The 24310-nt window shown below is 41.1% G+C and overlaps 1 long non-coding RNA gene across 1 annotated transcript in view; it reads left to right on the top strand.

Moving 5' to 3' along the window:
* LOC144584676 (uncharacterized) overlaps positions 1-23345 on the top strand; it is a 32442-nt gene extending 9097 nt beyond the window's left edge. The window contains exon 2 of the long non-coding RNA XR_013539084.1: positions 4817-23345. This is a non-coding gene — a long non-coding RNA (uncharacterized LOC144584676). The remainder of the gene's footprint in view (positions 1-4816) is intronic.
* Positions 23346-24310: the final 965 nt, after the last annotated feature.

The following is a 24310-nucleotide window of genomic DNA, read 5'->3' on the forward strand; positions in this document are numbered from 1 at the left end:
TTGCATTTGAAATAATCTATATTTGCAGATTTCTTCATAAATAGAATAGAAACTTGATTTTTAAGAAAAAATGAATGTGGGACAAAGCAAAATTAACAGGTTTATCCATCCTTAGTAGTTTGTGATACAGTGTGCAAACACTGTTTATATACATAAATTGTACTGGGTTATTCTGTCCAGAAGTATGCAGAAGGCATACCACACAGTAGAATGTTGTAAATTACATGGGTGTAAGATTTTGACCCATCATAGCCTAACCCTTAGTTAGAGAATGATTGTATTGTGTGTATTCTGTATAGCCATTTCCAAGATCAGGGTTTTTAAAGTAAAATTAAGTAAAATAAAGAATAAAAAAGCCTTTTAAATATTCTATAAAGGTAAAGGTTCCCCTTGACATTTAGTCCAGTCATGTCTGACTCTAGGGCATGGTGCTCATCCTCATTTCCAAGCTGTAGAGCCAGCATTTGTCCGAAGACAGTTTCCGTGCTCACATGGCCAGGACGACTAGACACGGAATGCCGTGACCTTCCCACCAAGGTGGTACCTATTTACCTACTCATAGTTTTACATGCTTTCGAATAGCTAGGTTGGCAGGAGCTGGGACAAGCGACGGGAGCTCACTCCGTTGCGTGGATTCGATCTTACAACGGCTGGTCTTCTGACCTTGCAGCACAGAGGCTTCTGCGGTTTAACCTGCAGCACCACCAACTCTGTAGACATGGCCATCCTGACAAAAATAAGTGTGTACATCCTTCCTGGAAAATAAATCTTGCTTGATTGAATAAGATGTAATCCTAAGTAAATGTGCATTAAGAAGTTGACTCATGGCCCACTGCCAAGCATATTTACTCAGAAGTAAATCCATTTAAGCATAATAGAACTCACATCTGAGTAAATGTACATACCTTTCGCTAAGAGCATCTTAACTTTTTACAAACCATTGTTATGCTTTCTGTCACATTAATGTGCTTTTGATGTTATTGCAGCTTCCAGTGGCTTCCTGTATACAGCACAATTATCATGATGATTTCTGAATTAATTAACAGACACTTTTCTTCCTGTGTATCCAGAACCTTAGCGCTGCTTCTTGAGTTCTTAAATTGAACCCTCCGGTTTATTCCTAGAGTTTGGTTTTGCTTTAATGTAAGGCAACTGTTCAAATTCGTATCCAGGACAAACATCAGCGTTACCTTAATCACATGGTTGTCCCAGTAGACTTGATAACTGCCTCTAACACACAGTTCTTTCAGTCCCTGGAGAGAAAGAGATTTAGAAAACAACAGCAGAGTGAGTGGGAAGTTGCTTGGTTTTAAAAGCAGCTTGTTCTTATTGCTCTCTCAAAACAGCTTGAGTGCTATAAGGAAATCTGAAGGTGCCGGATACCTCACTAAACATGGGGTGTGCGTATCCCCCATGGGTCAAAAGCCAGCTGTTCTGCTTTCACAGTGCTCTACATCAGTAATGGAGAATGGAAAAGAATAGGTAAAAATATCCCATTACATAGCCTGAAATCCTGTGAGGAACATTAAAGCGATGACCTCACCACTCTTTTGGAAGGCTCCTCTGTGCGTCTGTTGGGAACAATCCACAAGAAGAAATTTAAGACTCCAAACAGAGTTCTAGTGCATTTGAAAGACTGCAATATGGTATCCATTAACTAGTATATTGACAGACTCAAGCCCTCTTTCTGTTTTATAAAGCCAATAAATGAAAGAGGAGGCAATGTAGGCTCCAGCCTTGGGAGGGGGAAGGAGTGTAGTGCATTCATCCACAGTTACTTTACTATTCAGAGTTTTGAAGAGTCCTGCCTTGAAGCTGGTTGGATGATTGTATATTTAAAAAAAAAAAAAAAAAAAGACTGCCAAACTACTAAGGCAGAGTGATAAGACTGAGGGCGGAGACTGGCCTCTGAACCTTTTGCTCCACATGTTTTATGGGCTTAAGGCCTACAGCTTTTGACAAGGCTGTGTTTAATATATTCTTGAAGTTGGATGGGTAGATCTACATAGGCTTCCCAGCTTACAGCAGATGAACTGTTTCCATTGTCCCAACTTGTGTGTTAACACACACCCGTCCTATTTCATTTCCAAGGGCAAATTTTCAATGACCTGGCCGTCTTCTCTTACTGTGTTTTACGGAGTAAAGCAAAAGAAGTAGTAACATAAAGGATCAACACAACAGGTTCTGCCGTTTTGAAATGTGAGGTCTTTGAAAACTTCCTCAGAGGCTGTCAGTTGGAAGATTCTACTCTAGAGAGGAGTAAGTAAGTGAGCGAGAAAGAAAGATCGATCTGCCATCTTCAAAGACCAGTCTGTCCTAACATACAACAATGGGACCATGTCATTAGCTTTTCATGATTTGTAACGTGACCTGGAGGAGCAGAAGAATAGCTGGTGTCATTCATAGGGAGAAGATGTATAGATCTGGACAATCCATTAGGCTGGTTGAAACATCCATGTCCCATGTCTTTCACTATGGTATCATAGTCCTTTGGCTTCTCTTCTACCTTTTACATCCATATCGGTTTCTAAAATGGTTTGCTGATCTAGAATTAAAAAGGAGATTAAAATGTGACAATACTCAGCAGGCATGGTCCAGTTCTTACGTTCTTATTTACACCCACAGGAGAAATGTAAACATACGTGTGACTCTCCCAGTGGTCCCAATGGGAACTAAGAGGATCATGTGTTTACCACCTCCAGTTGCTTATTAAGGTCTAGCAACAAGAGCATCTCCTAGCTGCAGAAGGAACAGTGGGATGTGGGGAAAGCCTTCGTTCAGTGGGAAAGGATGAGCTGTGTTTGCAGAAGATTCTAAGATCCAGTCCCAACAGTTCCAGATGGGGCTGGGACCTTTATAGGAAGACTCAGAGCGGAGACAATAGTAAAGGAACACTTGCGGAATGACAAGGCCATTGAGGAAGACATCGCCATTGCTGTTATTTGCTCACTGCCTGAAAACAAAGTGTTCCCTGGGACGACTCCCCAAAGAGGGCAGGCCTTTGAAATCTGAAAAGTGCAGGGGACAGACAGTAAGATCACATGCAGCACCGAAGTAATTTTTATCCTCCCTTCTCTACGAAAAGCGAACGGAGGATAAAAATCAGCTAAGCTGAAATGGGGTTAAAGTTACAACATAATTTAAAAGCCTGGGCAGGAGAAGAGCAGGCATCTTTACCAGACACTGAAAGGGTATTACTACATCCAAAGCAGTGGCTATCCTACAGTTTGGCCACAACTACTGAAAAGGCTGTTTCACTGATGTGAAAGAAAATGAGTGACATGTGCTTACTGTGACTATGTTGTCACCAGTTGTGTGCAGCCAAAGCCGTTAGGAAAGTATATTAGGAAACAACTCACCCAGTGATGCAAAGGCATTTCAGCTGAAGGATACGGCTACCGTTCATTCCATAGGCCACAGGTTTTGATATGATTTGAAAGGATTAGATCATTCATAGATCCTATAGCTATTACATGAGCCTGTACACTGATGGGCTACTAGAAGGATAGGCTAGAAAAATGGCTTTACTGTACCATGCTTTGGCACGGCAAATACCCCCCTTTTTAAAAAAAAACACCCAATCTTAGGATGAGAGCAAATGAAAGGTGATGCACACCCTTTCTATGGTTTGGCTAGGAGCCTTCAGACACATCTGGCTTGATCTTCTTGGAAAGAGAGGTTCAGCTTCATGTTACAAGGTGGGAATGGGGAAATTCTGGAATTCCTGTGGTTTTCAGATGCCAGCTACCGTCACCTTTAGCTATCGTGGTTATGGATGATGAGAACAGAATCCAACAAGATTCAAAGCAATAAATCAATCAATAAATAACATAAATAAATAAATGATGCAACAAGCCAGTCTGGGTGTGATTACAGTTTGGCTGAAAATGGTGTGGTCATTTCATGTATGTTGCCTTGAGTTCCACTATGGATGGGAGTGAACAGTGAGATGAGGTAGCATTTATTAACTTATCTGCTATATAAACACTGTATTTAATCATCATCATCATCCTTTCCAGAGTTTTCCAGGTAGAGAGTAATCAAAACTAGATTCCCATTCTCTTCCACTAGGGGCACCCTGGGACTTTGCAGCTTAATTAAGGCCACACAGGCTGGGTCTACTGGTAGAAGGCCCAATGGGGAATCAAACTCCCAACCTTTGGCCCCACAGACAGATAGATACCTAACTCGCTGAGCTATTTAGCCACCTCTTTATACCAGAGTATTAGTACGTATATATGTATGTATGTGTTTAGAATGAATTTATAGTACATATATTACTGTATAAAGAAATATATTTTAGCTGTAACATGTTTGTGTTTTTTAAATTTCCTAGAGTAGCGGTTCTCAGCCTTTGAGCCCCCTGGATCTTTTAGACTTCAGATCTCTGACCATTGGACGGAACATCTAGAGCCTAGAGTGGTCTTAACCGACTAGATAGGCGGGATATAAATAAATAAATAAATAAATAAATAAATAAATAAATAAATAAATAAATAAATAAATAAATAAATAAATAAATAAATAAAATGTCTGGAATACCAAAGATTCACTGCCTCCAGAATCACACCAACATCGTTTTTTCCCCACTGTCACTTCCATATATTCTTTCCCAAGTTTTATAGAAAAATAATTCCCCACTCCCGAGACAGACAGGTTGGTGGCTGATGCTTAAGATTTCCTATATGGAGCATCCATGTTTGAAACAGACTGTGGGGCGATAGTCTTCAGGGGCTTAGTCAAGTGTTCAGTTGAAGTTTTTCACTTTTTATTGCAATTCATAAGGCAGAGCATAACTTTCATTTTGTTATTTCAGAGTTTATGCCCTTCCCATCTTATAATAATAATAATAATAATAATAATAATAATAATAATAATAATAATAATAATAATAAGAAGAAGAAGAAGAAGAAGAAGAAGAAGAAGAAGAAGAAGAAGAAGAAGAAGAAGAAGAAGAAGAAGAAAGACCACATATAGACATCAACAAGATTCACAATCAAAGAAAAGTGGAGGAATTTGCCCAAGCGCTTCAGGAAACCCTTCCAGGCCCGGCTGATGCGAATGCACCTGAACAATGGGAACACTTCAAGAACGCTGTTTATAACACTGCCTTGTCAACATTTGGCAAGAAGACCAAAAAGACGGCTGACTGGTTCGAAGCCCATTCGGAGGAGCTGATTCCAGCCATCGAGGATAAGAGGAGAGCTCTAGCAGCATACAAAGCATGTCCTAGTGAGTACAACTTGCAGGCTCTTCGAGCTGCTCGCAGCCAAGTCCAACAGACTGCCAGGAGATGTTCCAATGATTATTGGCTTCAGCTCTGCTCTCAGATACAGATAGCAGTGGACACAGGTAACATCAAGGGAATGTATGACGGTATAAAGCAGGCTTTAGGTCCAATACAGAAGAAATCTGCTCCCTTGAAGTCTACTACAGGCGTGATCATACAGGACCGAGCACAGCAGATGGAACGCTGGGTGCAGCACTACTCTGAGCTATATTCTAAAGAGAATGTAGTAACAGAAGAGGCACTAAATAACATTGAGTGCCTGCCTCTCTTGGAAGAGCTGGACAGTGAACCAACTTTAGCAGAAATAAAAGCGGCCTTGGATTCCCTTGCCTCTGGCAAGGCACCTGGAAAGGACAACATCCCCGTTGAAGTTTTGAAGTGCTGCAAAGAGATCATCACCACTGAGCTGTATGAAGTGTTTTGTCTTTGCTGGAGAGAAGGTGGAGTACCACAGGACATGAAGGACGCAAACATCGTCACATTGTATAAGAACAAAGGCGACGGGGCGACTGCAATAACTACCGTAGTATCTCTCTTCTCAGCGTTGTAGGGAAGCTGTTGGCCCGTGTTGTGCTGAAGAGACTCCAGGTGCTTGCAGACAGAGTGTATCCAGAATCACAGTGTGGTTTTCAAGCTAATAGATCCACCACCGACATGGTATTTTCCCTCAGACAGTTGCAGGAGAAATGCAGGGAACAACAACAGCCACTCTTTGTGGCCTTCATAGATCTCACAAAGGCCTTTGACTTGGTTAGCAGGGACGGACTTTTTAAAATACTTCCCAAGATTGGATGTCCACCTCAACTCCTTAATATCATCAGGTCCTTTCATGAGGAAATGAAGGGCACTGTAGTTTTTGATGGCTCAACATCAGATCCCTTTGACATCTGAAGCGGAGTAAAACAAGGCTGTGTCCTTGCACCGACCCTATTTGGGATCTTCTTTGCTGTCATGCTGAAGCAGACCTTTGGAACTGCAACAGAAGGTGTCTATCTCCGGACTAGATCAGATGGAAAGCTCTTTAATCTCACTAGATTGAGAGCGAAGACCAAAGTCCAAAAGAAATGCATGCAGGACTTCCTCTTTGCTGATGATGCAGCCATTGTTGCCCACTCTGCTGAAGACCTCCAACAACTCATAAATCATTTTAGCAAGGCCTGCCAAGACTTTGGACTAACTATCAGCCTGAAGAAAACACAAGTCATGTGCCAGGGCGTGGACTCACCTCCCTCTATTACTATCTCCATGCAAGAACTGGAGGTTGTTCATGAATTTGTGTACCTTGGCTCAACAATCTCTGACACTCTCTCCCTAGATGTCGAGCTGGATAAACGCATTGGGAAAGCAGCTACCATGTTCTCTAGACTTACAAAGAGATTATGGCTTAATAAGAAGTTGACGGCATACACCAAAATCCAGGTCTATAGAGCCTGTGTCCTGAGCACACTCCTATACTGCAGCAAGTCCTGGACCCTTTGTGCACGGCAGGAGAGGAAGCTGAACACCTTCCATATGTGTTGTCTCCGACGCATTTTTGGTATCACCTGGCAGGACAAAGTTCCAAATAGAGTAGTCCTAGAACGAGCTGGAATTTTCAGCATGTATACAATATTGAAACAGCGCCGTCTACGTTGGCTTGGGCACGTCATGAGAATGGCTGATGGTCGGATTCCAAAAGATCTCCTGTATGGAGAATTAGTGCAGGGAAGCCGCCCCCGAGGGAGACCACAGCTGCGTTACAAGGACATTTGCAAGTGGGATCTGAAGGCCTTAGGAATGGACCTCAACAGATGGGAAACCTTGACATCTGAGCGTTCAGCCTGGAGGCAGGCGTTGCATCACGGCCTCTCCCATTTTGAAGAGACCCTCGTCCAGCAGGCTGAGGCAAAGAGGCAGTCCCGAAACAAGCAAAACCAGGGAGCTGGACAGGGGACAGATTGGATTTGTCTTCAGTGTGGAAGGGATTGTCACTCTCGAATTGGCCTTCTCAGCCACACAAGACGCTGCTCCAAGACCTCCATACAGAGCATCATACCATAGTCTCTCGAGACTGAAGGATGCCTACTACTACTACTACTACTACTACTACTACTACTACTACTACTACTACTACTACTAATACTAATACTAATACTAATAATAATAATAATAATAATAATAATAATAATAATAATAATAATAATAATGATAATAATAATAATAATGATAATGCCAATGATGATAATGATGATGATGATGATGATGATAAGAACAACAACAACAACCCAATGCATACATTAAATAACATGTTTTGGAAAAGGTGTTTTGAATCTCTTTGAGGGGCACTAATGAATTTTGTTGACAAATACTCTGGGGAGGGGAAAATAAATTGATTTCATTGCTACCTGAATGCCTTCACCTGACGTATTTAAAACAGAATACTTTAAAAAAAAATAATATTCTCCTCAAGGTGAAAAATAGATAACAGAGACAAATGAAAACAATTACAACAAAGACTCGAACAATCACATTTTACTGAGAGAAGATAAAAAAACCAAGTCGCCCCAGCCATATTATCATCACAATTCTCTATAGTTTGCCCATGCTTTAAAATAAACAGATCATGAAATGAAAGACTCAGTTTCAAAACACACATTGAAGGTGGTTACTACAGTTGTAATATAGCTTGCATGTCTTAACTGCACATTATTTTTCCCCCATCTGGGAGAACAAGAAAAGGTATTAATTAACAACAATTTAGAGAAAGATTCAAATCCACTGGAATTTGCTGCAAGGCTGATGTCGGCAGAGAGCTTTATCATATAGAAAAATGCTACTTATATCTTAATGATAGTCTTCTGCTTTGCTAATCTTTCATGCATGTGTCTGCTTGCCTTTCAAAGCATTCTCCAGAGTTACTGACAGTTCCAACTCAGATATCGGACTGAACTCTCACAACTTCAGATGGCAAAAGAAAAAAATAGGGAGGAATGAACCACAGCCAAAAATCTAGAGGAAATCATGAGACTTAAGGGAGATGAAAGTCGAGGATGAGAACAGATGAAAAGATGTGCCAGCCAGCTGCCTTCTTACAAGTCGTTGGTGTATTGGCATATATTTTTAAAGCATTTTCTATGTATTTTCTGTTTCCTGGCCATTGGGCACAGGAAGAATTCACCACTTGCCTTCCAGTCCCTGCCAACATAATTTATTTTTCACTACTGTTCTCCTTGGCCGCATCCTCATGTATATCAAGTTGCCCCCATTTTGAACTGACTCTCCATAATTCAGCTGGCATTTTGTGGCTTTTCGCGATGGATTCTGCCTGCTGCTGTGTGCTGAGGATCAAGCAGGATGCCTCACTACTTATATCCTCGAGTGCAGCTTTTTATGGTTGGAAGGACAGTGTTTATACCATCACGTAGTACAATCTGCTGCACATTCCAACTATAGGAGGTTCTTCAGTATTTTGAAACAAAATTAAGCTGTCAATAGCCCAACTGGGATATTTTTAATCAAGAAAAACGATTTAGATGTATGCCCTAAAATAGCACCTTTATCAATATTTGATAGGGAGCAATGGAATGGGACAACTAAAGAATTAATTTCTAATTTATTAACAGCTGCAAGATTAATTGTAGCTAGGAACTGGAAAACAGTGTATAAATTTCAATTAAGTGAATGACATAGAGGGGTTTGGGATATAGCTGTTAATGAAGAAGAATGCAACACCTTTATTAGACCACTGAAAAATCAAAAAAAAAAATGCAAGCTTTCATGGATTAAAAATCTCTTCTTCAGAAGGGATTTTTAATCCACAAAAGCTTCCATTAATTGTTTGATTTTTTAAAACTGGTCTAATAAAGGTGTCACATTCTTGTTCATTTGCATTGTGTAATGAACCACACTATTTCCTTTGGGATTTTTTAAAAAGCTTTTAATGATGAGCTAACACGTAATTTTCGAGTTAAAAAGGGATTGATCCATAAGAACAGATTTATAGATATAAGGGGAGAAATTATTGATTATGTATTTAAAAAGGGGAAGGGATATATACCTTCGCAAGAGTCAATGCAATTTTGGAAGGGGAATGGAGGGCATCATAGGAAAATGACTGTAACTCCCAAATAGTCCCAGTGGTGAGGGGGAGTATGATGTGTGTGTGTGTGTGTGTGTGTGTGTGTGTGTGTGTGTTGTTAGATGTTTCTGTGTTTGATTTTGTAATAATTTTTAACAACAAAATTAAAAGAACAAATGTGTGCCTTCCCCAGCCCTGGCTACTGACAACGGGGGGGGGGGGGGGGGGAAGCCACTTGCCCAAACCTTCATCAACAAGCCCACTGGCACAATGTTATTGGCAGAACTGCTGGATCACTCCATGGTTAAAGCATCTGGCTGGAGAGCCAGAGGTTGGGAGTTTGATTCCCCCACTGTGACTCCCTGACAGGAGCTGGATTGAGTGATCCATAGGGTCCCTTCCAGCTCTGCCATTGTAAGACAATTTCAGTGGCAAATTGTTTTAAGTTAAGAAGTCAGCACAGACATTTCCTATTGTACACAGAATCACAACTGGTGTGCGGTACGACATTACACTTGATCCTAGCCCAAAGGTTGAGAACTGGTGTGCAACAGGAAATGCTTACTCTGGCTTAACTGAGAGCAGTTCAGTGTTGAAAGTTATGCCAATGACATTACACCAGTGGCCATAACAGAATTTTGGCCATTAATTCTACAACACATGTGCTGGCAATGCGCCTCCCCTGTCTTTCTAAATCATCGGATGTTGTTGTTATGTGCCATCAAGTCAGACCCAACTTGTAGTGAACCCAATGAGGCTTTCAAGATAAATGAGATATTTGAAGAGAGATTTTACCAGTTCCATGCCCCCAATGAGTTTCCATGGCTGAGCAGGGATTCAAACCCACCCCTCTCCAGAGCTGTAGTCCGTCACCCTGACCATTAACCATGCTGGGTATCGAATTCGGTAGATAGATTATGGCAAATTTCAGTACCACCGTTAGTCACTATTCCGCTTCGTTGTATGCTGCGTTGCCGGCGTCTTTAAAAGAACAACGCTAACAATGCAGTTCAAAGAGACAGTCAAATTGCTACCACGGATGTAATAAAAACAAATCATTTCATGCCATCCCATTGTAATTATTTTCTGACTTATAGCAATGATTACTGTACAACAAAGTAATTATTCTGCAGCCTCATGTATAAAGAGTGGGGGAAAAGTATTGCCATGAAAAAAGTATGCAAATGAGAGAGAATGTTGGAAGAAACCAGACACCGTTTCTGAACCATTGCCAACATTCCAGTTGTGGAGAGACCCACCATGGACTTCCTCAAGTTGTAGTGCAATTGTGTTTCAGCGAGAGACAGAAGGATTGTGTGCGTTTCAAAAAACCAGAGCCATAGATCAATTTAGAAACAAATGTTTCCCTCTCATTAACACTGAGAAGGAAAATATGGAGTAAAAGAACCATGCCTTGAGGACATTGAAAGAATGGCAGGATATAAATGTAAACAGATGAATAAATAATCTTGTGTAAGAACCACACACATTCAGTCTGCTAGAAAACTGTTTTCTACTGAGTCAGGCTCCTGGCCCATCTACCCCAGTCTTCCCAACTCTGAATGGCAGCAGTGGCTCTCCAAGGTTCCAGACAAGTTTCGTTCCTAGCCTTGCCAGCAGATCCCTGATGATCTCCCCTCTTGGTCCTAATCAGGCTTCCTGCTGCTTAGTTTCCAAGCCAGACCAGACTGAATATGTTTGATGCCCATTCATTCAAATTTAAAATTTGTCTGATATTAAAAAAGAGGAAGGAAGGAAGGAAGGAAGGAAGGAAGGAAGGAAGGAAGGAAGGAAGGAAGGAAGGAAGGAAGGAAGGAAGGAAAGGAACATTCTAGAATAAGAGCAGTCTAATAAGGAAGGAAGGAAGGAAGGAAGGAAGGAAGGAAGGAAGGAAGGAAGGAAGGAAGGAAGGAAGGAAGAAAGAAAGAAAGAAAGAAAGAAAGAAAGAAAGAAAGAAAGAAAGAAAGAAAGAAAGAAAGAAAGAAAAGTGGCCAATCATACAAAATGAGACTGTTGACTACATACCTTTCAAAGTTGCGTTGAAGAAAGACTTCTGGAAGATGTGGTTGCGAACGGAGGTTGTCTTTTTCATGCAGCTATTAGAAGTACTGGGGAGTGCGGCTGGTGTCCATTGTCATTCTGTTCATCCTCATCCTCACCATTAAAAATATCTGTGTTTGTCGTCGTCGTTTAGTCGTTTAGTCGTGTCCGACTCTTCGTGACCCCATGGACCAGAGCACGCCAGACCCTCCTATCTTCTACTGCCTCCCGGAGTTGTGTCAAATTCATGTTGGTTGCTTCGCAGACACTGTCCAGCCATCTCATCCTCGGTCGTCCCCTTCTCCTCTTGCCATCACACTTTCCCAACATCAAAGTCTTTTCCAAGGAGTCTTCTCTTCTCATGAGATGGCCAAAGTACTGGAGCCTCAGCTTCAGGATCTGTCCTTCCAGTGAGCACTCAGGGTTGATTTCTGTGTTTGAAAGCCCCGCAATTGCGCCTCTGGACTGTTGTGCCATTAGTAAAGTTCAGCAAGCACCCCATGCACCCTTAAGCATGACCAAAGAAAAAAGTTAGAATTCAAGGTTGGTCGCTTTAATAGCACATTCTGTCTCAGCCCAGCTTCGATGGCTAATATGCAATCCCTACTTGGACGTACTCATTATTTCTCTTCTTGAAACAAAAGCTTGTAAAAGCAACCCTTCCCCAATTTCTCTCTGTGTTTGCAAACCCTGAGGGTTCTGGAATTTGTGCAATATTTAGGACACGGCTGCAGTTCAGAGTTTGCTATACTCATCTCTACATTGTCTATAAAAGCCGTGTTAAAGTGAGTGGGGCAGGCACAAAAGAACTACTGTCTGGGGAAAGCCTAGGGAAGAAATAGCCCTCTTTCTAGGCTTTTTGGATGGCCTTAAGAGACTCAACCAACAAACACACACTTGCAGACACTTTCATTTCGCTCACCTGGGGAAAAGGCTGAAGCTTCTCCTGGTCTTATTTCCAGCCCCAATACGCTTTGGGAGTCCGTTGTTGCAGCACTTTCTTCAAAGGGTAATCTCATTCCTCGTTATGTTCTATAAGAGGCATCTCACGAAGAACTATCATTCCCAGAAAGCATTGCAGCCGCTTTTCCCCAAGAGGCGCTGGGACAAACAAGGTCGAACAGAGGTCCTACTCTTCCTCCAGATGAGTGAAATGGAGGAAGACTGTGTTGGTAGTCTCAAACTCCCAGATTTCTGCCAGGGAAATTCTTGGATATGGAGCTGAAAACACAAATGGCATATCCTGAACTGTTGTTTCAAGGTGGCCTGGCATGTTTGAAATGAAGAGGTCTGTCAAGTAGCTTCTTGCAGGTGGAGCCATGCTGTCATTTCCCAACGCATATGTCTTTTTCAAGTTGCTGTTCATCTAAGCAACACAGCTCCTTGTGCCCTTAAAAACCAACAATTTTCACTTTGCACAGCCTTCCACAGCTGCCTTCATCAGGTGCACCATACGCTTGAACTCCCTTCTCCCAGAATTTATTTTAGTTTACCCATTTAAAAAGGTGCAGAAGGTGCTAAATAAATCTTACGTCAGCAAGCCTTCAGTTTTCAATAACATCCAGAATTCTGGGCTTTAGGGGAATCCTTTAGATTCGTTTGGAGACCTGGAACTGGAAGCCGGCATCAGTGAAGGCAGTGGTACCATTTCCAAACATCCATGCTATCATCCACAGGGCCTGCCTCTGACCATCCTCTTCTGGACCAGCTGCGTTGGACAGGCGTTTTGCAGAGACATTTAAGATGTTGTCGCAGTTCCCTGTGCTCGTCTCAAAACATCTTGTTAGGTTCATCGCATTCCTGCGAGCAGCGAGATGTTCCAGATTTGGCTTCCTTTGGGAAAGGTCACAGGAAGCTTATTGCAGTTTTTGAAATATTCGCTTTTATTTCCAAACCGATTGAGCACAGGTGCGGGCATCTGCACGTGACTAAATTATACTTTCCCCAGATCGCCCTATGGAGGCAGCCACCGCACCACCGTGTCTTTACAGCTCGCTGTCTATGACATCCCTTCAGCTTCAAAAGAAGCTGCTTCCTCACAGAGAAATGCCATGGTACATCACTCCACCAGGAAGGGAATGAGGGAAAAAAGATGCATCATTTTTGCACCCAAAGATTCCTGCTCTGCGGTACAGACTCCAGTTATTTCCCAGCCATTGCGGGCCACTGACTTTAATTTCCCCAGCAATACTTGCTCGGATCTTTAACATAGTCTCCCTCAGTCCTGTTGATTCCATCGGCTGTCTTTTCGTCAAATCGTAAATCTGCATCATTCCATTTAAACAGTTTAGTGGGCTGAAGTGTGCAGGTATCGGACGTTCAAACCTCCTGTGGAGAGGAAACCAGACAAGACCACACAATGTACGTGTGGCTGGTGGACGTGTGCCCCTTACCATCTGTGTGGTCGTGGGCAAGCTGCGTAGTCCCAGAGCACCGGCAGAAGGAGGGACTGGCCTACCACTTTCGAGTACTTTATACCTAAGAAATCCTGGGAGGGTCACCATAAATTGGCATAGACTAGATATCACATTGTTCTTATCCTTATCATCATGATTAACATCCTCATCATAACCATGGTTATATTTGTATTTGAGATATGATGCTCAGTCTGTGTCCAGAGCTTTTAAAAATTCTTATTATTGGACTATTAACTCCCAGAGTTTTCCCACCAGCATAGTCACAACCCATGCTGGCTGGAAAAGGATGGCAATTCTAGTTCAAATAAGTCTGTGTCTAAGTTCTGGTTTTAATACCATCCATCAGCAGAATACTACCTTCTTATCTCCTTCAGGGTAATAGAAACACCTGTAGGCAGAACATGAGACACACACATACTATTTTGCAGATTTAAAAAAATAGAGCAGGTGCTTCTGAGCAACTCTTGTGGGAATAATTATCAGTGTGATTTTAAAATGTGCCATTTCCATATTGGCAATTTATCCTTGGAAATGTCCAGAAGAGAAGACCCTAGACACAAAGCAGCTTTCTTTGTTGAATACAAGGAAGGAATTATAAAGTAAACAAAGGGTGACATATTCATCTGAAATGCCTATAGCAAAGTAGAGAAGGAAACCATACATATTTATCCTGGATTATATATATATATATAATCCATATACACACAGAGAGAAATAAGGTAGGGTAATTATATATATATATATATATATATATATATATATATATATATATATATATATATATATATATATATATATATATATATATATATATATATATATATATATATATATATATATATATATATATATATATATATATATATATATTCTCTTTGTGTGTATATGTAATGTATGCATGTACCTACACACACACACACATAAAGGATTGTGTTTAGGTACATACATATACATTTGTTCAAGGGGGTTCAAGACAGTCTGTAAAGGGGGGAAAATTGAAATTGAAACCGTATCATTCTCTAGATGAAATGAGCTTTGTAAAACTAGACCTTACAAGAATGAAAAGGTATTGTCCAGTCTTCCCTCCAGCTCAGGCAATTGGTGATGGCAGCTGTATCATTTCTTTCTTGCTGTCTTTTAAGATCAGTGAAACAAACCTGCATATTTTATTCTTAAATTTCAAAGGCTCTCCCGGTATTTCATTTCTCCGAAGGAAAGAGATATACAGAATGCCTTGGACATCTTACAAGTAGGTATCAATAAAAAGTAAATTGCACCTGAACGCTGGCAAAATTCGAAACCATATGCTCAGGGACTTGTTCCATTCACTCATAATTAAATTTTCACAAATTGATTTTTTTTTCAAAAAAAAATCTCCTGTACTTTTGCAGTGTTCTCATTCCTTCCGCCTAAGCAAACCGCTTCAGGAACTTTGGCATCTCGATGACATTTGATTCATGCCAGGGAACAACAAGCGGTGCATTTACATATCAGAAAGGTAAACCTCAATTGGCTGATCAGAACACCTGTGTGCATGTTCACGTGTGTGTGTGTGTGTGTGTGTGTGTGTGTGTGTGTGTGTGTGTGTGTGTGTGTGTGAGAGAGAGAGAGAGAGAGAGAGAGAGAGAGAGAGAACTGTATTGCAAAGTGCTTGAAGATATATACCAGATGGAGCCAAGTACTCTTCCTCAGCACTGTTGACAGGTTTGATAATTTTTTACCACTCATTGCAAAAATGTTCACCTGTTCCTTTACACTATCTTTTGTTGCATTCCCAGGTGACTAAAAACTGCCACAGTGAAATCATCATGTAGTTAAATGCTGACTGACTATACATTTCTGTGATGTTATCTCATTCACGGTGTGATTTTTGACAGGGTGAGATCGCTTATATGACTGATCAAGGGAGCATCAGTTTTACCTGCCATTGTCTCAATTTATCTTCAGTGGCTCTATGTGTTTATTCATTCCATTTCATTTATACCCCACCTTTCCCCCAATCTAGGGATCCAATGCAGCAGAGAAAATGATAGGAAGCACAACAGATACAGAAATTAAAATATTAAAAATGCAATTACACATATAAAAATATCAGAAGGCCATTACACTTAAAATCATTTTGATTTATTTATTTGCTTGGTTGGTTGGCTTATTTATATCCTGCATTTTTCCCAAGGAAGGGACTCAAGGTGCATACAACCGCTAAAAGAGTGTACCTACATACAAAACATTAGAAGATTAATATGGAACTACCATTAAACCTATAGCAATACAGTATTTAAAACATTACTAATTTAAAATAAATATAAACAAATTTAAAGCACATTATAAAAAAAAGAATGTGGCCAGTTATATGTATATCAGTTGAATGGTTGTGTACCAACGACACCAGCAGCTTGCCGTGGGAGAGCCCATCAAGGGCTTTTTCACAATCGAAAGCGAAAGCATACACACCCATACTTGTGTCACAACACCTCTCTCCAAGTACTTACAGTGGTGCCTCGCAAGACGAGCGCTCCGTTTTACGATGAAATCGCATAACGATGAAGTTTTTACGATTGCAAAAGCGATCGCAAAACGATGTTTCCTACGGGGTTTTTTTGCTTTGCGATGATCGGTTCCCTGCTTCAGGAACCGATTCTCGCAAAACAACGATTTTCCTACAGCTGATTGGCGGTTTCAAAATGGCCACCCGCTGTTTTCTGGGACGGATTCCTCGCTGCACGAAAATGGCTGCACTATGGAGGATCTTCACTGGACGTTGAGTTTCAAGCTCATAGGAACACATTAATCGGGGTTTATTTTGTTTCTATGGGCTTTTAAATTTCGCTTTATGATGTTTTCATTCTACAGTGATTTCGCTGGAAGGAATTAACATCGTAATGTGAGGCACCACTGTATATGTATTCTCCACATATTTTTTGGATAATTTTTTTTTAAAAAAAGGTTCTGTACAGCTTGGAAGCTTTCGGCCCGTCCTACACAGATGGTCAAATAAAAGTGCATCCAGATGGATGGGGAGCGAGTGACGACTGATAATCTACATACCATTTACTAACAACAGCATCATATTAGGAATGGATGAACCAGTGCATTTCTGTTTTGCATTCAGCAGTTAAACCTATTCTGCCCAACCTTGAGTTCTTTGAAAAAAAATTTATTGCATGAAAATTTACAGTGACTTTTTCCTGTGCCACTTTTCATAAGATGTGTATTTTCCCATGCTGTCTCCCCAAACTTATTAATGTGCTCATAGCATTTCCTAATTATATGGATTTGTTTACTCATTTGTTAAGCTGAAAATGCCACTGCAAAGGCTAGTCTTGATGGATAACAATGCTTGGATCCACATAATGGTCCAGAAATTGTAGATTGGATTGGTTCATTTTAAAAGGTGTAAAGTTCTTCCTGATCTCCAAGATGTATTCTACAGCCTGAATGTGCTTGATGGGTACCCCTTCAAAAAAGTAGAGTTCCATGATGAAGACAGATCGTTTTTGATAGCTAGAACTCATACAGATGGGCTGATAGGCACTCACAAGGAGAAGAATTTGCAAGGGGGGGAAAAGAGGACCTCAAAGCTTCTCTTCTTGTGTGCCTTAAAACTCACTTAATTTCTGCATTGTTAAGTATTGTTCATGTCTTTGTATTGAAAGGTTTATAAGAATGAAGACAAATAATTGGAATATAACTTTGGGATGTCTACCTCTGAGATGATATAGAGCTGAGTTTACCGCTCATCCTAACCCTTCTTCGATCTTTACACCACTGAAAGGACATGAAGCGATGCTTCCAAAAAGATACTGCCAAAGAAACAGAGGTAGAATTTTCGAAGACAAATTTTATGCCCCCCCCCCCCCAATTTCCCATTATGATTGCCAAAGAAAAGTTAGAGCAGCTTGTGATTCAATGGAGGAACTGATCACCACAGGAGTCAGGGCTAAGATTCTTCTGCAATATAACTGTGATATAAAACATCATACATCAAGAGACAAAAGGCAGGATTTGTTTTCCCTCTGCATAACCATACAATATAACTGATTGATGAGAATTTGGGCTGCTTTGTTTATTGGCTTATCTGGCCTTTCTCTTGAAACATCAGTTTCAGATGCTGCAGGACAGATATTGAGCTTGTAAAAATGATATTTTGTTGTATTGCAAAACAAAATTAATTTGGAAGTCTAGGGAAAAAATATACAAGGTTATTTGTTCTGAGAATCTCTCTCGTCCTGGATATCATCCCAGCTCAAGACATGTTGGTGTGTAAGGCAGAAAATCCAGAACCACCAGCCCCCCCATCTCTTCCTACTTAACATGGGGCAGATTTACTGGGAAGTTTTCCTGTACAAGCCCCACCGACGGACACAGGTGGTGTTCTAAAGGTCCGAGATAAAGATTTGCTTAAAGGCTCCTCCTTCATTTTCTTGACCGAGTGTAATTTTTGTTGGTGGTGGGAGAATGCTGAGACCCAGTCACTGGAAAAAGCTGTTTGCTTTCGCCATTGCAAAACTGGTGTCATTGTTAATGACAAATCAAAGTTGGCAGGTTCTCCTTACCTCCACTCTTGCTTCAAGCTGCAAGTTATTGACAGAGACTTGAGTCTAGCAGTGGCAGACAATCACTCCGGATGAGGTGGGTTTATGTCTTGAAGGGGGCCAGTTCTCAATCCCAAAAAAGCAAAAAGCCCAGCAAATTGGTTGGGAACAGCCATACATCAAGTGCTCATAATGGCACTAACATTCACTGGAACCGACATTTATAGAACAGCTGCTTTTGATAATGGGTTGTTTATCCTAGAAATGGTGAGGGGCGTGGTAAATTTCTCACTCCTATTTAAACTGCCTTGACATCACTAGATACCTCCAGGAGCAATTTCTAAGCTCCGCAATATTCTTCATCCATGACAAGAAGAGAGTCCCCTGTATCAAAGTTTCCGGGCTTTGTGCAAAAATGTCTCTGCAGCAATCAGCATGAAACTTATGTCCTTTCCACTTGGAAAACAAAGCACAAATATACAGCGGGCAGAGAATAATGGGCACTTGTCTAAAAAAGATGCAAGTACCCCATACAAAGCCTGACTTGCAAAAGAATATGCAGCAAGGCAGCATCAACTTCAGTTTTGTGAAAAGTACATAGGTTATATGATATGGGATCAGCACAACAGTCATTCTCACCAACGCAAGAACCTCAATGCCACTTGTTAATAGCACAAGACTGTATCTTGCCCTCTAGTAGGTAAGGGGGGAAAGGTTCTAATTCCTCATCTTCACACACAAAGATAAGTGGTTCACAGTCTATCTGTAGTTCAGACTGGGGAGCTAAGTTTGAGGCAGCAGTTATTAGAGGTCCACGAAAGTTGTTCAAGGACAGAGCTTTAAAAAGTTACTTTCTGGACACAATTCCCAGAATCTCCCAAAGTGCATCCTTTTCCAGACTCAGCTAATTTCCAAGTGGGAGCCTGTAGGAGTTTTGAAAAGTTACTTTTAAGATTCCAGTTGCCCTTTAGTTGAGGTCCAGATCCTAGGAGAGGTAAGGTAAAGGTTCCCCTTGACAATTGTTGTCCAGTCGTGTTCAACTCTAGGGGCCAGTGCTCATCCCCGTTTCCAAGCCATAGAGCCAGCGTTTTGTCCGAAGACAATCTTCCGTGGTCACATGGCCAGTGCGACTTAGACACGGAACGCTGTTACCTTCCCACCAAGGTGGTCCCTATTTATCTACTTGCATTTGCATGCTTTCGAACTGCTAGGTTGGTGGGAGCTGGGACAAGCGACAGGAGCTCACTCCGTCGCGTGGATTCGATCTTACGACTGCTGGTCTTCTGACCCTGCAGCACAGGCTTCTGCGGTTTAACCCACAGTGCCACCACGTCCCTAGGAGAGAATCTGCTGTAAATCCACAAAGCTCCTTCACCGTGCTGTTTTTTCCTCTTGGCTGCAGCAGACCTTCTCCAAGACAACCATGAAAAGAGAACTAAACTCCATGTACCTCATCCTTTTCTTCTGGGAAGTAGTACAAACCAGGTCAAAAGGGAATGGCAAACACATGTGGAAATAGAGGTGAAGAGCAGGAGAAGGAAAAAGGAGAAGCTCACTTAGAGGGACACCTTAAAATTGAGAAGAGGCTCTTCTTGCCCTGATCTGTGGGACAAGATGCATTCATATTGCTACATCCTCTGCACTGATTTGGCAACATATTCCAGTGCTGCAACTAGAAAAAACATCTGAAGTTCAGCGCTGCCTCACTGAAAAATTGCACAACTAGCTTTCATTAAGATCAGGGATAATAAAGTGTTGTTAGTCATTTCAAGGTCAAACCGTTGTCCTTGCTATGAAAATATAAGAGAGGCACATTACCTTGTCAAGTTAATACAGTGTGATGGAGTTTCTCAGGCAGCACATTCAAGAAGACTGTAAATGTCTAATAGATTTAGGGAAACTGTACCTCAGGGAACATATTAGAAAGAAGCCATCAATGGATCAAATTGTTCACTGAGTATTACTTATTGGGGAACCGTATGGTTTTAAATGATTGCTCTCTTATCAAAAGCCTGGAGACAAATTGCATGCTTTAGATTAACTTTACAAGAATAGGTCAATAATTTCTGAGGGAGAAAGAATGCTTTCTGCGAGGCTGGGTTTTTTCCTTGCCTCTAAACACCAGCACAAGTGATTCGTGTAACTTCAAATGCTGTAAATTACATTCTAGGGAGCATTTTTGCCCAGTGATTTTCAAATTACTTAATACGCTGTTTATTTTCTGCCATTCTTTTAAGGACAGAATTGGTCATATCTGAAAAGTGTCACAGCCTCTGTCATATAAACGTCAAAACAACTTTAATTATGAAGCGGGTCTATGGAAGGGGCTGCATTCATCAAATGACACCAACCAAATGGTCTATGAAATAATTGAATACAAATAATCTGCAAACATGTGTACAGATTTACGTTCCACCAGGTTTACTGGTTAATTATGGTTTGGTCCTGACACCTCTTTGCTATTCCTATATGCAGAGCTAAAGTAACAGGGAGGCCAAGAAGTCTGGAATTAAAACATTTTATTACTGGTTTGAATCTCACCTAATCTTTTTTAAATCCTGGTAAGGCAGAGGGCTGAACATTACAGGTAGCCCATCATTGGAAGAGAGAATTCCTTTACTGTTTAAAGTCTATGATTGTCAAAGCAGGAGCTTTTCACATCTCCCTCAGCTTATAAATGGATTTGTTTTACCTTGTTGTTTGTTAATTGTAGGAAGCTAAACATAAGCTTCATTTGAAAATCTGATTTCTCAGTCAAGACGGCCTGCCTAAATCACAGCTCTGGAATATTCCAAGGACAGGGTTGGCCTTAACAAATAATTTGACTCTAGGTCTATAGAAGGAATGGGAAGTTTTATGCTGACAGAGACACCGGTCAATGAATGAGCAGGAGCTGCAGGTCCTAGCTGAGAAGAGTCATAGAACAAGGGCAGTTAGAGGTAAGTCTTTCAGTACCCTGGACAGATCCTGGGTGCACAACCATTTCTTTGACTTGGTTCCTGGATCCAGCCCTGATGGTCTCTATGTACCCTTCCAGGATATAGCTCCCTTTATGAAAGGCAGAGACCTTTAAGGACATAGCAAATGGGTTGCTGTATTTTGAGATGTTGATAATATTTTGGATTAAAATCTGACTTAAGTCTTTGCCTGCAACTTTAGTTTCATTTTCATATATTTTTCAGCATTTGTGCCTAGTTTTTCTGTAGCTGCAAGACTTTTGGATGTTTCCAACACCTTTGTAGTATTTGTATGCATTTGGAACACAGAATCAATATACAGTAGATGAATAAAGAAATAGACAGGATGATGTTGCGTGGAATCGTTGGGACAATGAAAAAGCTTATCCCTTGATACCCGGATGAATTTTTATATGATTGGAAATGGTTATCTGCTTTCATTCTGGAATTAACCCTTTTTTCTGGGATAAATGCCAGCTGTGATGTTCAGTAGGAGCCTTAGGGAGATGTTCGGATGTCAGACTTTGACCTGACAAAGCAAATACACTGGAGGGAAGTAGGGTCATTGTGCTGGAGCAGGAGTGTCTTTGCTGATGAATGGATGTGCTTCTTTATAAAAGAAATTTGCAGGTAGCAGTTTTCAGGGATGTACAAATTAGTCGACAGATTTGTCCTGAGCTTGCCATTAGTAGCAGCAGTGGTTTATTTTTTTTAAAACAAAAACTTTTTTTCTTTTCCAAAGAGGCATCTTGTTAATACAAAGTAGTGAGCAGACTTCTCACAGAATAATACCCAACCATTAAAATATTCCATGCCACACATGAGTCAAGATTTTAGTCTCTCTCCCCCCCCCCCCAAATCTCTCTCCATCTAAATCAGTAAATTATACGATTTGGGCATAGTCTACATGAGCTGATTAATGAGTAGGGGGAAAGTGCAGAATATCTGAACTGAGCAGAATGAGAGAATTACAATACTTCTCAAAGATCGCTCAGATCAAAAATATATAAGGTGTCACAAAGAATTTGCTTTGAAGTTTTTCCAGTTTTTTCTTTCAATAGTGGTCCCCGAAAACATCGTCTCAGTGCTTTCCCTGTTCTGCTACCTGTAAGCTTTTTCTTTCATGACAGATAGAATGGTGATCAACCCAAATGAGTCTGGTGAGGGAAATAGCCAAATATTGCCACCTCCAATTTGACTCTAATTTTTGGTTCCCATAACAACATCCAGATGACAGGATGCTTTGTCAAAGGATGACATTCCAGTGTTGCTCACAAAACCTAACGGGATGCACACAGCTGCTTAGATGAGAGCATTGTCTCTTCTTTGTTTTCTGGATAAAGACAGTTACGCTCCAAGGCGATCCTTTGCACGAGGAAACTTAGAGTAATTAGTGTCACCAGTTTTCCCAGAGACAACGGCCCTGGCAGCACAACACACAACAGCTCCCACTCATCCACAGTGTTTCACATCATTGTTGCTTCACAGACGGGAAAATCCTCGGAGTAGAATCCAGCCAAAGATAAACGCTCCTGAAGTCCAAATGAGATGTAACGCTAATTGTATAATTGCAATTAAACTGCCTAAGTTTTTAAAATTGAAATAACACTCGGGGGCGGGCAAGATCAGAACTGGGCTTTATTTCCACATATATATAAGATGTAAAGAGGTAGTTTTTCTTCCAATTTAAAAAGTCCCCTAGGCCAAGATCTAAGGTATGAGATTTGATAGGGGAAGAGCTTACAACATCCTTTCTTCCTGTGTGTCGTCTGTGACTAGGAAAGAGGTTAAGAAAACCAGCCCCTAGAACATAATGAGTGGGAAATTCCCTGGCAGGGGCCATCAAATTAAATTGCTCTGGTTGACGTTAGAGTGCCAGGTACATCCAAAAAATGCTATCTCCGTGACAGACACTGGCTGAAATCCTGCTCATTCTGGGGGAACATAAAATTATTCCAGCATAAGCCTGCCGGGAATTATGATCAGACAACTAGACAATACACAGTTGCACTACTACACTCTACATCACTTGGCTACATACCCTTGTACAGCATGTTCCAAGATTGCCAGGTTCAGGGAGGCCAACACTAACCACTCAGCAACATTAACCTAGCTGCCCTGGTGTGGGTGAAACTCAGAGGATCAAATGTGCCGATTGCAAGGGGGGGGGAATCTTTCTGTACGGCCACCTCCCAGCACCTTAGTCTAACTGGAGCTCCCCAAAATCTACAGAGTGAAGCACTTTGACTCTTATGCCAACCTTATAAGGTAGAAATACCACCACACCCACAAAACATACGGGCTCCCAGTAGATGGTCAAGGCAAGGCCTAGTTTTAAGCAACACTGGCCCTTTCAAAAAGCCAAATAACTATATGAAGAAATGTACCTTTATTTAAAGATGTTAAAAAAGTGAAAAAAAAAGAACAAAAAAATTTCAAAAAGAGTTGAGAAATCAAAGAAGTTTTGGAGCAAATAATCAATTAAGAGTCTGAAGCGAGAGCTATACAGGGCAAAGGCAACAGCCTGTTAGCTAAAGACAGCTAGCTAAACTATTCTCGTATTTACACTCTAGCGTAACTTCAGCATTTCCTCAGAGCATACATGCACAACAGTGAATGAACACAGCATCCCTTCTGAGAGATCACTAAGCCAACTAAAATAACTTCTAGCCCCACTGTTCCACCTAAAGCTTTTACTTCTGGACTCTTCCAGAGGACCTTCCAATCAGTTGCCAAGTTACCTTCAACATGCATGAAGGCAAGAATAGTTTCTGCTTCCTCTTCTCACTCAGTTGAAAATTATCTTCTCAATTAACTCAGCACCAAAGAATGAGCCAGCTTGGCCTTGGAGGCCTCTCTCACACTGATAAGCTGCCAGTGTTACTCCCTTCCAGTTACTGGTATTATTACTCCCTTCTCTCTTCTAGGCACTGACTATAAAACCTGAATTTTCCAACACCAGAGTCCATGATCCTTCACTTTTCTGTGTTTTTCACAAAATGCATGTGGAAGCA

Source organism: Pogona vitticeps, chromosome 13, assembly GCF_051106095.1.
Source record: "Pogona vitticeps strain Pit_001003342236 chromosome 13, PviZW2.1, whole genome shotgun sequence".
Classification (NCBI taxonomy): domain Eukaryota; kingdom Metazoa; phylum Chordata; class Lepidosauria; order Squamata; family Agamidae; genus Pogona; species Pogona vitticeps.